The sequence below is a fragment of the Oncorhynchus tshawytscha genome, linkage group LG12, assembly GCF_018296145.1.
Source record: "Oncorhynchus tshawytscha isolate Ot180627B linkage group LG12, Otsh_v2.0, whole genome shotgun sequence".
Taxonomy (NCBI): Eukaryota; Metazoa; Chordata; class Actinopteri; order Salmoniformes; family Salmonidae; genus Oncorhynchus; species Oncorhynchus tshawytscha.
Window position 1 is genome coordinate 16,877,637 of NC_056440.1, and position 14,001 is coordinate 16,891,637.

Sequence of the window (14,001 nt, forward strand, 5' to 3'; positions counted from 1 at the left end):
AATTTGAAAGTTTAATACTTAAAACGAGCAAATCAAATTGTTTGGGGACAGACTTGGTGGAAACAGCCGAGCACTGAAGGTGGTCATTGGTAAAGATTATCACTCCCCCACTTTTGGAAGATCTCTCTTGCCAAAAGAGGTTATAACCACAAAGGTTAACATCAGCATTCAAAACACTCTTCCTTAACCATGACTCAGTAATGACCTGCACATCCGGATAGGAGCTGTAAACCCACACTTTCAATTGACCAATTTTATGTAATAAGCTTCTGGTGTTAAAGTGCAGAAAACCCAGGCTTTTGCGAGAGCAGAAATCAGTGATGCAGATATCAGAGCACAAGTCAGAATTGGGGCTAGCAACAGTAAATGGGCCAGGATGTACATGCACATTTCCAGATATCAACAGTAATACAATCAGGGCACGGCAGAGGACAGGGAGAGCACTGCAGTGCTGATTCATGACATCTGAATGTGCATCAGTTGGCAACAAGATCAGAACAGGGATGTCACTAACAGGGATGTTTACTTTTGATTTATTTAACCTTTATTTAAGTAGGCAAGTAAACACATTTTTGCACAACATTTGAGAGAACTAAGCTTTTTGTTCATATGGAACATTTCTGGGTCTTTTATTTCAGCTCATGAAACATGGGACCAACACTTTAAATGTTGTGTTTCTATATTTTTGTACAGTGCAGGTTTTTGACTCCCTTCCTCCTTCACTAGATTCTCCAGAAGATAGGTCAGGAGACCATGGTGACCCACGAGGTGTCTGGACCCACACCTGGTAACATGGTGGGGCCGCGGGACTTCGTTGGTGTTCGCTATGCCAAGCGCCGGGGGTCCACGTGCTTCCTGGCAGGCATGTCTACTCAGCACCCTACCATGCCCGAACAGAGGGGCGTTGTCAGGTAGGCTTGTTCATATACTCAAGGGACGGACAAAAAGATGGATGGATGGCTATAAATCACTAACAATACATCATAGAAAAATAATATTTGTAATATTGTGTTGGACTTCAACATACACACATATTCTACACCGTATTGTTGACTTTGTCAGGGCGGAGAACGGACCAACATGTATAGTGATGTGGCCCAGTGTTGATGATCCAAACAAGTCCAAGTTCACCTGGTTATTAAGCATAGATTAAACGGTAAAAGGCCATTACCCTGCATCTCATCACTAGGCTAGACAAATACAACTGTAACTATATTGTTTGACTTTCACCCTCTGCTAGAAGCATTTTCATCAAATCCTTTCTGGAACTTATTGCCTCATAGATACTGTTTGTCCTTTTATCACGGTCACTGACTAACTTTGATGGTTGAAGGTGGTTGTATTGACAATCCTGAGCCCTAGATTCAGTCAGTTCAGCGTTAGCCCGCGATAACCTGCACCTGCATAGCAGATCATTGTTTTTATTTAGGTGATATGTCGGAGGTGTAACTGCGTTGGAGTTGTCAAATCAGTGAGCGGATGCTCCTGTGGTCATTGGCCCGAAGACACACCCGTTCCACTTGTGCTGGAAGTTGAAAATGAATGTGTAGGCTATATAGAAATAATGAAACTCAAATGACATGTAATCAGTTATTCCTCAACACTGCCTATGGCAATGTCCGCGATAGGTATAACACTGGAAGCCGCTTGTGAATTCCACTTCTGACACCGTCATAACAACAGCTATGTGGGAGTCTGGTAGCGTGACTCTGATTTGGATCTAGCCCTTAGATACTGTTTTTCATTGTGTCTTTCTCCCTGTTTCACCCTGTCTCTCTCCCTGTTTCACCCTGTCTCTCTCCCTGTTTCACCCTGTCTCTCTCCCTTTATCACCCTGTCTCTCTCCCTGTTTCACCCTGTCTCTCTCCCTCACAGGGTTGGATCCCAAAGACCATCATAAACAAAGTGCTCTCTCAGACACAAGTAGATTTTGCCAAACACCTGAGGCAGAGGATGGCCAGCAACATTGATTCTATGGAGATTGTGCCAGCCTGTTGACACACCATCTGTCGTGCCCTCTGACCTTTCGATTGGCGTGCACACCAATGGCAGGCCACAAAATGGACAGCTCTGCCCAGTCCTTAGGACAGAATTGGAGTACAATTGAGTGAAGCCTTGTTCTTCTGAACCCTGGCTCCAGTAACTGTCTAAAGTGGCTCTCTCCCCATGTCCTTCTCTTCATACCAATCTCAAAGAACTGGTCTATATCCTCCTCTAACCTGTTCACACACAAATCCAGATGAAGAGGAGAGACTAGGGAAGGACACTTAAGAGTAGATGTGCCTATTTTACACAGCACACACCCTCTTCTCAAAACATGCACACATTCCCCTTTACCACGGAGTCTGTGATCCAAATAACTTTTTATCCAGCCATAGCACACATTGTTATTGTACCTTCAATGTGAAGTGTTATTTAAACATTATATTTATTGTAAAACAATGTCATTGCATTACACTGGGTTAGGATGAGTGCCAAGTGAATAAATGATTCCAACATAATTCAAATGTACAAGGATTTTTCTTGTACTATTATTTAAAGACATCTTGACGATTGTAACATGTCTCACTTGACAAAATGTGGGAAAGCACTTACCAATCAAAACACTGCAGTACTGTGGGCCTGGGCCTTCAGTACATTCCCTGGGATCAAGTCAACAGCACAACTAACGCCAAAGGGGAAGTCTGCCCTCTGTTAATGTCAACCTTGTAAAATCTTCCCATGATGTACAGAAGTGGTTCTCCATCCTGGTCCTGGGGACCCAAAGGGGGGCATGTTTTAGTTTCTTCCTTAGCTCTCCACACCTGATTCAAATCCTCAAAGCGTAAAGCATTGATGATGAGTTGAATATTTGAAGCAGGTACAGTGGGGCAAAAAAGTATTTAGTCAGCCACCAATTGTGCAAGTTCTCCCACTTAAAAATATGAGAGAGGCCTGTAATTTTCATCATAGGTACACTTCAACTATGACAGACAAAATGAGAAAAAAATCCAGAAAATCACATTGTAGGATTTTTAATGAATATATTTGCAAATTATGGTGGAAAATAAGTATTTGGTCGATAACAAAGTTTATCTCAATACTTTGTTATATACCCTTTGTTGGCAATGACAGAGGTCAAATGTTTTCTGTAAGTCTTCACAAGGTTTTCACACACTGTTGCTGGTACTTTGGCCCATTCCTCCATGCAGATCTCCTTTAGAGCAGTGCTGTTTTGGGGCTTGTGCTGGGAAACACGGACTTTCAACTCCCTCCAAAGATTTTCTATGGGGTTGAGATCTGGAGACTGGCTAGGCCACTCCAGGACCTTGAAATGCTTCTTACGAAGCCACTCCTTCATTGCCCGGGTGGTGTGTTTGGGATCATTGTCATGCTGAAAGACCCAGCCACGTTTCATCTTCAATGCCCTTGCTGATGGAAGGAGGTTTTCACTCAAAATCTCACGATACATGGCCCCATTCATTCTTTCCTTTACACGGATCAGTCATCCTGGTCCCTTTGCAGAAAAACAGCCCCAAAGCATGATGTTTCCACCCCCATGCTTCACTGTAGGCTTTGTTACTTTGGTCCCAGCTCTCTGCAGGTCATTCACTAGGTCCCCCCGTGTGGTTCTGGTATTTTTGCTCACCGTTCTTGTGATCATTTTGACCCCACGGGGTGAGATCTTGCGTGGAGCCCCAGATGTATGTCTTCCATTTCCTAATAGTTGCTCCCACAGTTGATTTCTTCAAACCAAGCTGCTTACCTATTGCAGATTCAGTCTTCCTAGCCTGGTGCAGGTCTACAATTTTGTTTCTGATGTCCTTTGGCAGCTCTTTGGTCTTGGCCATAGTGGAGTTTGGAGTGTGATTTTTTGAGGTGGTGGACAGGTGTCTTTTATACTGATAACAAGTTCAAACAGGTGCCATTAATACAGGTAATGAGTGGAGGACAGAGGAGCCTCTTAAAGAAGAAGTTAGAGGTCTGTGAGAGCCAGAAATCTTGCTTGTTTGTAGGTGACCAAATACTTATTTTCCACCATAATTTGCAAATAAATTCATTAAAAATCCTACAATGTGATTTTCTGGATTTTTCCTGTTCCTGATTTTGTCTGTCATAGTTGAAGTGTACCTATGATGAAAATTACAGGCCTCTCTCATCTTTTTAAGTGGGAGAACTTGCACAATTGGTGGCTGACTAAATACTTTTTTGCCCGACTGTATGTAGTGCTAGGGCAAAAACTAAAATGTGCACCCCTCTGGGTCCCCAGCACCAGGATTGAGAACCACTGTATAGTTTTAATTGTTCCACAAAGTTCTGTATCTTTCTAGGATATGGTGACTGCACTCTAAGGGAAAAGGGCTTTCGGGGGAGAAAAAGGGGCAATGGGTTCGTCAAAGAGACAGGTTTTCCTTAAATACAAGTTAGTGGCCGTGTTCGAGAGGATCAAACTTGAAATGTATCATGGGTAAATTGTGAGTGACTGACTGATCTACAAATAATATTGAGTAGTTATTATTGTTGCAAGGTTCTTTGTAGATCAGCCAGTCGGCAGTCGCCTACAGATTAGCCTACAGATGCAGTCTTTTTAATTGCACTCTTCAAAGCATAGCACAGCATGCTGCACAGCACAGCATGCCTCACTCGCAAATCTATGAAAGGCAGACACAAAATAATTTCATTTGGATGGAGAAATCTGTTTTTTATAGGTAAAGGATGTTTTCTGAACTAGAGTAACAGCTAACATCGAAGTAATGAGCCAAATCTAACATGAAAATTACAGTGCAGTGCATGATTGTCACAGCTAACATTGGGATATTCTTAGCAGCTGTTTAAACTCTAAACTGTAAACACTTCTCAGGCAATTAAACTCATAGTAGAAATGTTGGCTGTTGCATACAGAGATTATTAGATGATTGTGAATAGTTAAGAGGTCTGGTTTCTGTTTTGTAAAATTAATGTATTGGAACCATGTTTAGAGGCATAATAATTGACGTTTGCATGAAATCCTTCACAGTTGAGTACAAGCAGATGTGAACAATAGTCTTCAAGGTACTCCAAGGCCTTGGTCCATACCAGAGCTCTCCAACCCTGTTCCTGTAGAGCTACTTCCTAGGTTTTCAGTCCAACCCTAATCTAGTGCACCTGATTCTAATAAATGGCTGGTTGATAAGATGAATTAGTTTAAGTCAAATCACATTTTATTGGTCGCATACACATATTTTGCAGATGTTATCGCAGGTGCAGCGAAATGTGTCACGAATCCCGCTTCCTGAGTCTGTGTTTGCCTGTGTTTCTGTCCTGGAGTGTGTTTCCGGTGTCCTGGAACGCATCCTGTCTGGTTGCCGGGCGAATTAGCTTGTTGGGAGATCATGTTCACCCGCACCTGTATCCCATCAGTAATCTGCACACCTGTCCTGATCATCACCTCTCCCCTTCAAAAGCTCTGACCTGACATCCATTCCCTGCCGGATCGTTAGCCATGAACAGTATGTTGTGCCATAGTATCAGCCTCAAGTTGGATAGAATTTGTTTTGTTGTTTTTTACGTATTGCTTACCTTAAACTTACCTCCGTTTGTTCTGTCTTCAGTTACTCACCCGGATCATTTACCCCATTCCCGCCTGGTCGTCGGAGGATTCCGCTACCCCATTGGATCCACCTATTTACTCCCATCAACTCACCACCGCTGCCCGCTACGCCACCTGGATATATCTACCCATTCACATTCACTTGTAAATAAATACTCACCTTCTTCCTACTCTCCTTGTCCTGGTCTGCTTCTGGGTTCGATTTTGAAAGAACGTGACAAATGCTTATGTTTCTAGCTCCAACATTGCAGTAATACATAACAATACAAAACAATACACACAAATATTTTAAAAAATGAAAAATTAAGACATTTCATAACAAGTAATGTCAGATTCTAGAATATATACAGTGCATTCAGGAAGTATTCAGACCCCTTCCCATTTTCCACATTTTGTTAAGTTCCAGCTTTATTATAAAATTAAACATTTCCCGCACGCAATAACCCATAATGACCAAGCAAAAACAGGTTACATTTTTTTAAAACAAATTTATTAAACATAAAAAAACTGAAATCCCTTATTTACATACATATTCAGACCCTTTGCTATGAGACTCAATTGAGCTCAGGTGCATCCTGTTTCTACAACTTGATTGTCCACCTGTGGTAAATTCAATTGATTGGACATGATTTGGAAAGGCACACACCTGTTTATATGAGGTCCCACAGTTGACAGTGCATATCAGACCAAAAACCAAGCCATGAGGTTGAAGGAATTGTCCGTAGAGCTCTGAGACAGGATTGTGATGAGGCACAGATCTGGGGAAGGGTACCAAAAGATTTATGCAGCATTGAAGGTCCCCAAGAACACAGTGGCCTCCATCATTCTTAAATGGAATATGTTTGGAACCACCAAGACTCTTCCAAGAGCTGGCCACCTGGCCAAACTGAGAAATCAGGTGAGAAGGGCCTTGGTCAGGAAGGTGACCAAGAACCCGATGGTCACTCTGACAGAGCTCCAGAGTTCCTCCGTGGAGGTGGGAGAACCTTCCAGAAGGACAACCACCAACCAGCAGAACAGACAAATAAAGAACCCCAAGCCCAGGGGATCTCACCTCCTCTGAGTACCCCCCCGCATCAGCCACCCTGATAGCCCTCCTGACAACCCCCCCCACACCCACTGAGGACATACAAAAGACAGATTGTCCCCCTTATGGACTCAAATGGGAAATGTATACAATAAAAACATTTTTTCCCCCCAAACACAGTGTCTAAACCCTGTGTCCAAGCACCTAGCGCGCCCTAGACCTTCTGTCTGAGGACCAACTAGGTTCACCTAGCCACACAATAATACACACAGGCACAAACGACCTGAGAACACAGCAGGAAAGGGTGGCCACAGCACTGAAGGGAGTGATTGAAAAAGCTTCTTCTACTTTTCCCAATGCACAAGTGGTTATCTCCACCCTGCTACCACGAAAAGACTTCCACCCTGCTACCATACAGCAGGTAAACACAAGTATTTCCCGTGACTGTGCCTCAAAACCAAATGTTTTCTTGGCCCACCACTCCACACTGGACTTGAACAGCCTCTATGACCAGGTCCACCTATACAAGGCAGCAGTGCCCACCTTCGCCCGGACTCTAAAGGACGTCGCTCTCAAACGCAGCCCCAAAACTTCAGAACGGAAGAAACAGATCAATAGATACCACAGCCAGACCAGCGAGACACTCTTCCAGACCTGCTGGACCCCCCCCCTGGACCTACACATAGAGGTCCCACACCGAGAGGACCTACATCCAGACTACAACACCACCAGCCATATACACTCCCCACCCCAACCAATCAACACCCCCAAGTCAACCATGCCCACACCCAATTTAGGACCTCTCAGATCAGACGTATGCCCCTCCTGCCCACCCCATGCACCCCACCCCCACAAAGAGAGCCTCAACATGGAAGTCACACATACGCCCAGACTGTGAGTGGGCAAAAATGGCCCAACCCATACTCTTACACTAACCTAAGTCAATGGCATGTACCAGAAGCTCAGCAGGCTCTGCTCACACTTACTGGCCTGAGGCCAAACCACACGAGCAACAACATTGGACACTTTATGGAACACAAAGCCTTCACTATCTCATCCTGGAATATCCAAGGCCTGAGATCATCTGCCTTTGGCCTAAAGAGCAGGAACCTGGACTTCACCAAAGAAATGGGAAATTGTCATCCTACAAGATACCTGGAATATAGGAGATGTACCCACTGGTTGCCCTCTAGGTTACAGAGAGATGGTAGTCCCATCCACCAAACTATCAGGTGTGAAACAGGGAAGGGACACAGGGGGTATGCTAATTTGATATAGAGCAGACCTAACTAACTCCATGAAATTAATCAAAACAGGAACATTTTACATTTGGCTAGAAATTCAAAAGGAAATGATCTCAACAGAGAAAAATGTCCTCCTGTGTGCTACCTATATCCCCCACTAGAATCCCCACACTTTAATGAAGACAGCTTCTCCATCCTGGAGGGGGAAATCAATCATTTCCAGGCCCAGGGACATGTACTAGTCTGTGGCAACCTAAATGTCAGAACCGGAGAAGAACCTGACACTCTCAGCACACGGGGACAAAAACCTGCCAGTAGGTGACAGCATTCCCTCCCCCATATGCCCCCCTAGGCACAACTATGACAACATAACCAACAAAAATGGGTCACAACTCCTGCAGCTCTGTCTCACGCTGGGTATGTACATAGTCAATGGTAGGCTTCGAGGGGACACCTATGGTAGGCACACCTATAGCTCATCTCTTGGCAGTAGTACTGTAGACTACTTTATCACTGACCTTAATCCAGAGTCTCTCAGAGCGTTCACAGTCAGCCCACTGACACCCCTATCAGACCATAGCAGAGCAATACTCAATCATGAGGCATCAAAGCCACAGAAACTGAATAATATTAAGAAATGCTATAGATGGAAGGAATGTAGTTTGGAAACCTACCAAAAAACAATTAGGCAACAACAAATTCAATCCCTTTTAGACAACTTCCTGGACAAAATGTTCCACTGTAATAGTGAAAGTGTGAACGAAGAAATCGAACAACAATGACAAATGGTTTGATGATTGATTTGAAAATTATTTGATTTCTCCATACTGACTCTCATCAGGAAAACTGCCGCGAACTGCTCAAAGGTCAGACCTGCCAATGTACAAATATTCTGTGCGTCAGAGCGCATATAGCTCCAACTCCAATCTCCTGTTTTAAATGTTTCAGTTTTTGATAGAAGTCAATCTGAGGATGCCAGTGCAACCCTCTTGTAACCAAAATCAGTCAGAGCAATGATAAATACATTTGAGACAAGGCACTTTAGTATGGGTTTAGTATGGGTTTCGATAGCAGGCTCGTTAGCTTAGCTCACCCCCTCGCTATCACCTACGTGTAACAGTTTTGGTACAGTATTCTCTGAAGAAATCTGAAGAGCTTAAATTATTAGGAAATAAAATGATACAACAAAATATTAAATTGCAATGCTTTCCAAGTGTCCATTTGGTTTCTGTAGCCCCCTATCCGCCCATTCACATCACATGTGATGACTAACAGCCAGGTCTTGGTGTTTAATAGCAACTACAGTGAAGCATAAATTACAAGATGGCGCCGAAGAACATTGCTGACATTTTACATTCTCCCAACCAATTGTGCAATAGTTTTTTTGTTTTTTTTTGCGTTTTATGTAACTTATTTTTTAACTTATTGTGTACATAATGTTGCTGCTACCATCTCTTAAGACCGAAAATAACTTCTGGACATCAGAAAAGCAATTACTCACTATTTAATTAACGAGTCCGACGAGAACGATTTACTGCTTTCACTGGAACAGTCCCAGATCCGCACCTTTTGCTTGAAGAAAAGACGCCGGAAAAGGGGACACAGATCGGGGATCCTTCTGAGAAGCAGGAGGCGAGCAAGTAAACTCCCAACGCCTTCCTCCCAATTCTCCTTACTAAGGTGCAATCGTTAGAAAATAAAATTGATGACCTTATATTAAGATTATCCTACCAACGGGACATTAAAAACTGTAACATCTTATGTTTCACTGAGACGCGGCTGAACAAAGAAACTGACAATATAGAGCTGGCAGGATTTTCCATGCACCGGCAGAAAAGAGACATTACAAGGGGGGGTCTTTTTGTCAATAACAGCTGGTGCACGGTCTAATATTAAATAAGTCTCGAGGTATTGCTCGCCTGAGGTAGAGTACCTTATGATAAGTTGTCGACCACACTATCTACCAAGTGAGGTCTCATCTGTATTATTCGTAGCCGTCTATTTACCACCACAAAGCAAAGCTGGCACTATGACCGCTCTCAACCAACTCTATAAGGCCATAAGCAAAGAAAATACTTATTTTCCACCATAATTTGCTAATAAATTAATTTAAAATCCTACAATTTGATTTTCTGTTTTTTTTTCTCATTTTGTCTGTCATAGTTGAAGTGTACCTATGATAAATTACAGGCCTCTCTCATCTTTTTAAGTGGGAGAACTTGCACAATCGGTGGCTGACTAAATACTTCTTTGCTCCACTGTATGCGAGAATGCTGTTCATCGACTACAGCTCAGCGTTCAACACCATAGTTCCCACGAAGCTCATCACTAAGCTAACGACTCTGGGACTAAACACCTCCCTCTGCAACTGGATCCTGGACTTCCTGACGGGCTGCCCCCAGGTGGTAAGAGTAGGCAGCAATACGTCTGACATGCTGATCCTTAACACTGGGGCCCCTCAAGGGTGTGTACTTAGTCCCCTCCTGTATTCCCTGTTCAAACACGACTCCAACACCATCATTAAGTTTGCTGATGACACAACAGTGGTAGGCCTGATCACCAACAACGATGAGACGGTCTATAGGGAGGCAGTCAGAGAACTGACAGTGTGGTGCCAGGACAACAACCTCTCCCTCAATGCGAGCAAGACAAAGGAGCTGATCGTGGACAACAGGAAAACGCGGGCCGAACAGGCCCCCATTAACATCAACGGGGCTTTGGTGGAGCTGGTCGAGAGTTTCAAGTTCCTTGGTGTCCACATCACCAACAAACTATCATGATCCAAACACACCAAGACAGTTGTAAAGAGGGCACGACAAAGCCTTTTCCCCCTCAGGAGACTGAAAAGATTTGGCATGGGCACCCAGATCCTCAACAGGTTCTACAACTGCACCATCGAGAGCATCCTGACCGGTTGTATCACCTCCTGGTATGGCAACTGCTCGGGTTCTGACCGTAAGGTGCTACAGAGGGTAATGCGAACGGCCCAGTACATCACTGGGGCCAAGCTTCCTGCCATCCAGGACCAATATACCAGGCGGTGTCAGAGGAAAGCCCATAAAATTGTCAGAGACTCCAGTCAAGTTATAGACTGTTTTCTCTGCTACCGCATGACAAGCGGTACCAGAGTGCCAAGTCTAGGACAAAAAGTCTTCTCAACAGTTTTTACCCCCAGTCCATAAGACTCATGAACAGATAATCAAATGGCTACCTGGACTATTTGCATTGTGTGCCTCCCCAACTCCCCACAACCCCTCTTTTCACGCTGCTGCTACTCTCTGTTTATCATATATGCATAGTCACTTTAACTATACATTCATGTACATACTACCTCAATTGGCCCGACCAACCAGTGCTCCCGTGGCTAACCGGGCTATCAGCATTGTGTCCCGCCACCCGCCAACCCCTCTTTTACGCTACTGCTACTCTCTGTTCATCATATATGCATAGTCACTCTAACCATACCTACCTATCTACATACTACCTCAATCAGCCTGACTAACCGGTGTCTGTACGTAGCCTCGCTACTTTTATTGCCTTGCTACTGTATATAGCTTGTCTTTTTACTGTTGTTTTATTTCTTGACTTACCTATTGTTCACCTAATACCTTTTTTGCACTATTGGTTAGAGCCTGTAAGTAAGCATTTCACTGTAAGCTCTACACCTGTTGTATTCGGCGCACGTGACAAAAAAACTTTGATTTGATTTGTGTTATTAGGTTAAGCAGACTGTGTTTGTCAATTGTTGTGACCTAGATGAAGATCAGATCAAATGTTATGACCAATGTATGCAGAAATCCAGGTACTTCCAAAGGGTTCACATACTTTTTCTTGCCGCTGTATATACTGTATTTTATAACATCTATTGCATCTTGCCTATAACGGACATATTCTTATTCCATCCCTTTACTTAGATTTGTGTGTATTAGGTACAGTTGAAGTCGGAAGTTTACATACACTTAGGTTGGAGTCATTAAAACTTGTTTTTCAACCACTCCACAAATATCTTGTTAACAAACTATAGTTTTGGCAAGTCGGTTAGGACATCTACTTTGTGCATGACACAAGTTATTTTTCCAACAATTGTTTCCAGACAGAGTATTTCACTTATAATTCACTGTATCACAATTCCAGTGGGTCAGACATACACTGAGTTGACTGTGCCTTTAAAGAGCTTGGAAAATTCCAGAGAATGATGTCATAGCTTTAGATGGGCTAATTGACATCATTTGAGTCAATTGGAGGTGTAACTGTGGATGTATTTCATGGCCTAACTTCAAACTCAGTGCCTCTTTGCTTGACATCATGGAAAAACCTAAATAAATCATCCTTGGGAGCAATTTCCAATTTCCAAATGCCTGAAGGTACCACATTAATCTGTACAAACAATAGTAGAAAAGTATAAACATCATGGGACCACACAGCCGTCATACCGCTCAGGAAGGAGACGTGTTCTGTCTCCTAGAGATGAAAGTACTTTGGTGCAAAAAGTGCAAATCAATCGCAGAACAACAGCAAAGGACCTTGTGAAGATGCTGGAGGAAAAAGGTACAAAAGTATCTATATCCACAGTAAAACAAGTCCTATATCGACATAACCTGAAAGGCCGCTCAGCAAAGAATATGCCACTGCTCCAAAACTGCCATAAAAAAGCCAGACTATGGTTTGCAACTGCACATTAGGAAAAAGATTGTACTCTGGTCTGTTGAAACAAAAATAGAACTGTTTGACCATAATGACCATTGTTATGTTTGGAGAAAAAGGGGGAGGCTTGCAAGCTGAAGAACACCATCCCAACCGTGAAGCATGGGGGTGGCAGCATCATGTTGTGGGGGTGCTTTGCTGCAGGAGGGACTGGTGCACTTCACAAAATAGATGGCATCATGAGGAATTAAAATTATATGGATATGTTGAAGCAACATCTCAAGACATCAGTCAGGCAGTTAAAGCTTGCTCGCAAATGGGTCTTCCAAATGAACAATGACCCCAAGCAAACTTCCAAAGTTGTGGCAAAATGGCTTAAGGACAACAAAGTCAAGGTATTGGAGTGGCCATCACAAAGCCCTGACCTTAATCCTATAGAACATTTGTGGGCAGAACTGAAAAAGTGTGTGCGAGCGAGGAGGCCTACAAACCTGATTCAGTTACACCAGCTCTGTCAGGAGGAATGGGCCAAAATTCACCCAATTTATTGTGGGAAGCTTGTGGAAGGCTACCCGAAACATTTGACCCAAGTTAAGCAATTTTAAGGCAATGCTATCAAATACTAATTGAGTGTGTGTAAACTTCTGACCCACTGGGAATGTGATGGAAAAAAATAAAAGCTGAAATAAATCATTCTCTCTACTATTATTCTGACATTTCACATTCTTAAAATAAAATGGTAACTGACCTAAGACAAATACTTTTTACTAGGATTAAATGTCAGGAATTGTGAAAAACTGAGATTAAATGTATTTGGCTAAGGTGTATGTAAACCTCCGACTTCAACTGTAGTTGTGGAATTGTTCGATTATTTCTTGATATTGTTGCAGTGTCGGAACTAGAAGTATTTCGCTACACTCGCAATAACATCTGCTAACCATGTGTATGTGACCAATACAATTTGATTTTAACGTAACAAAATGTGGAAATAGTCAAGGGGACTGAATTTCTTTCCAAATGCACTGTAAAAACACTGAGCGCACAAAACATTAAGAACACCTGCTCTTTCCATGATATAGACTGACCAGGTGAAAGCTATGATCTCTTATTGATGATACTTGTTGAATCCACTTCAATCCGTGTAGATGAAGGTGACGAGACAGGTTAAAGAAGGATTTTTAAGCATTGAGACATGGATTAGGTATGTGTGCCATTCAGAGGGTGAATGAGTAACACAAAATATTTAAGTGCCTTTAAACAGGTTATGGCAGTAGGTGCCAGGCACACCGGTTTGAGTGTGTCAAGAACTGCAACACTGTTTGGTTTTTAACACTGAACAGTTTCCCATGTGTATCAAGAATGGTCCACCACCCAAAGGATTCAACATGCGCCAGCGTCTCTGTGGAATGCTTTTGATACTTTGTAGAATGAACAACGAATTGAGCCAGTTCTGAGGGCAAAAGAGGGTGGCACAACTCAATACTGGAAGGTGTCAATGTTTTGTGCACTTTGTGTAT

General features: G+C 43.0%; 1 pseudogene; it reads left to right on the top strand.

Annotated features, from left to right (window-relative positions):
• Nucleotides 1-366: 366 nt before the first annotated feature.
• Nucleotides 367-2,466, top strand: LOC112263919 (annotated as a pseudogene).
• Nucleotides 2,467-14,001: the final 11,535 nt, after the last annotated feature.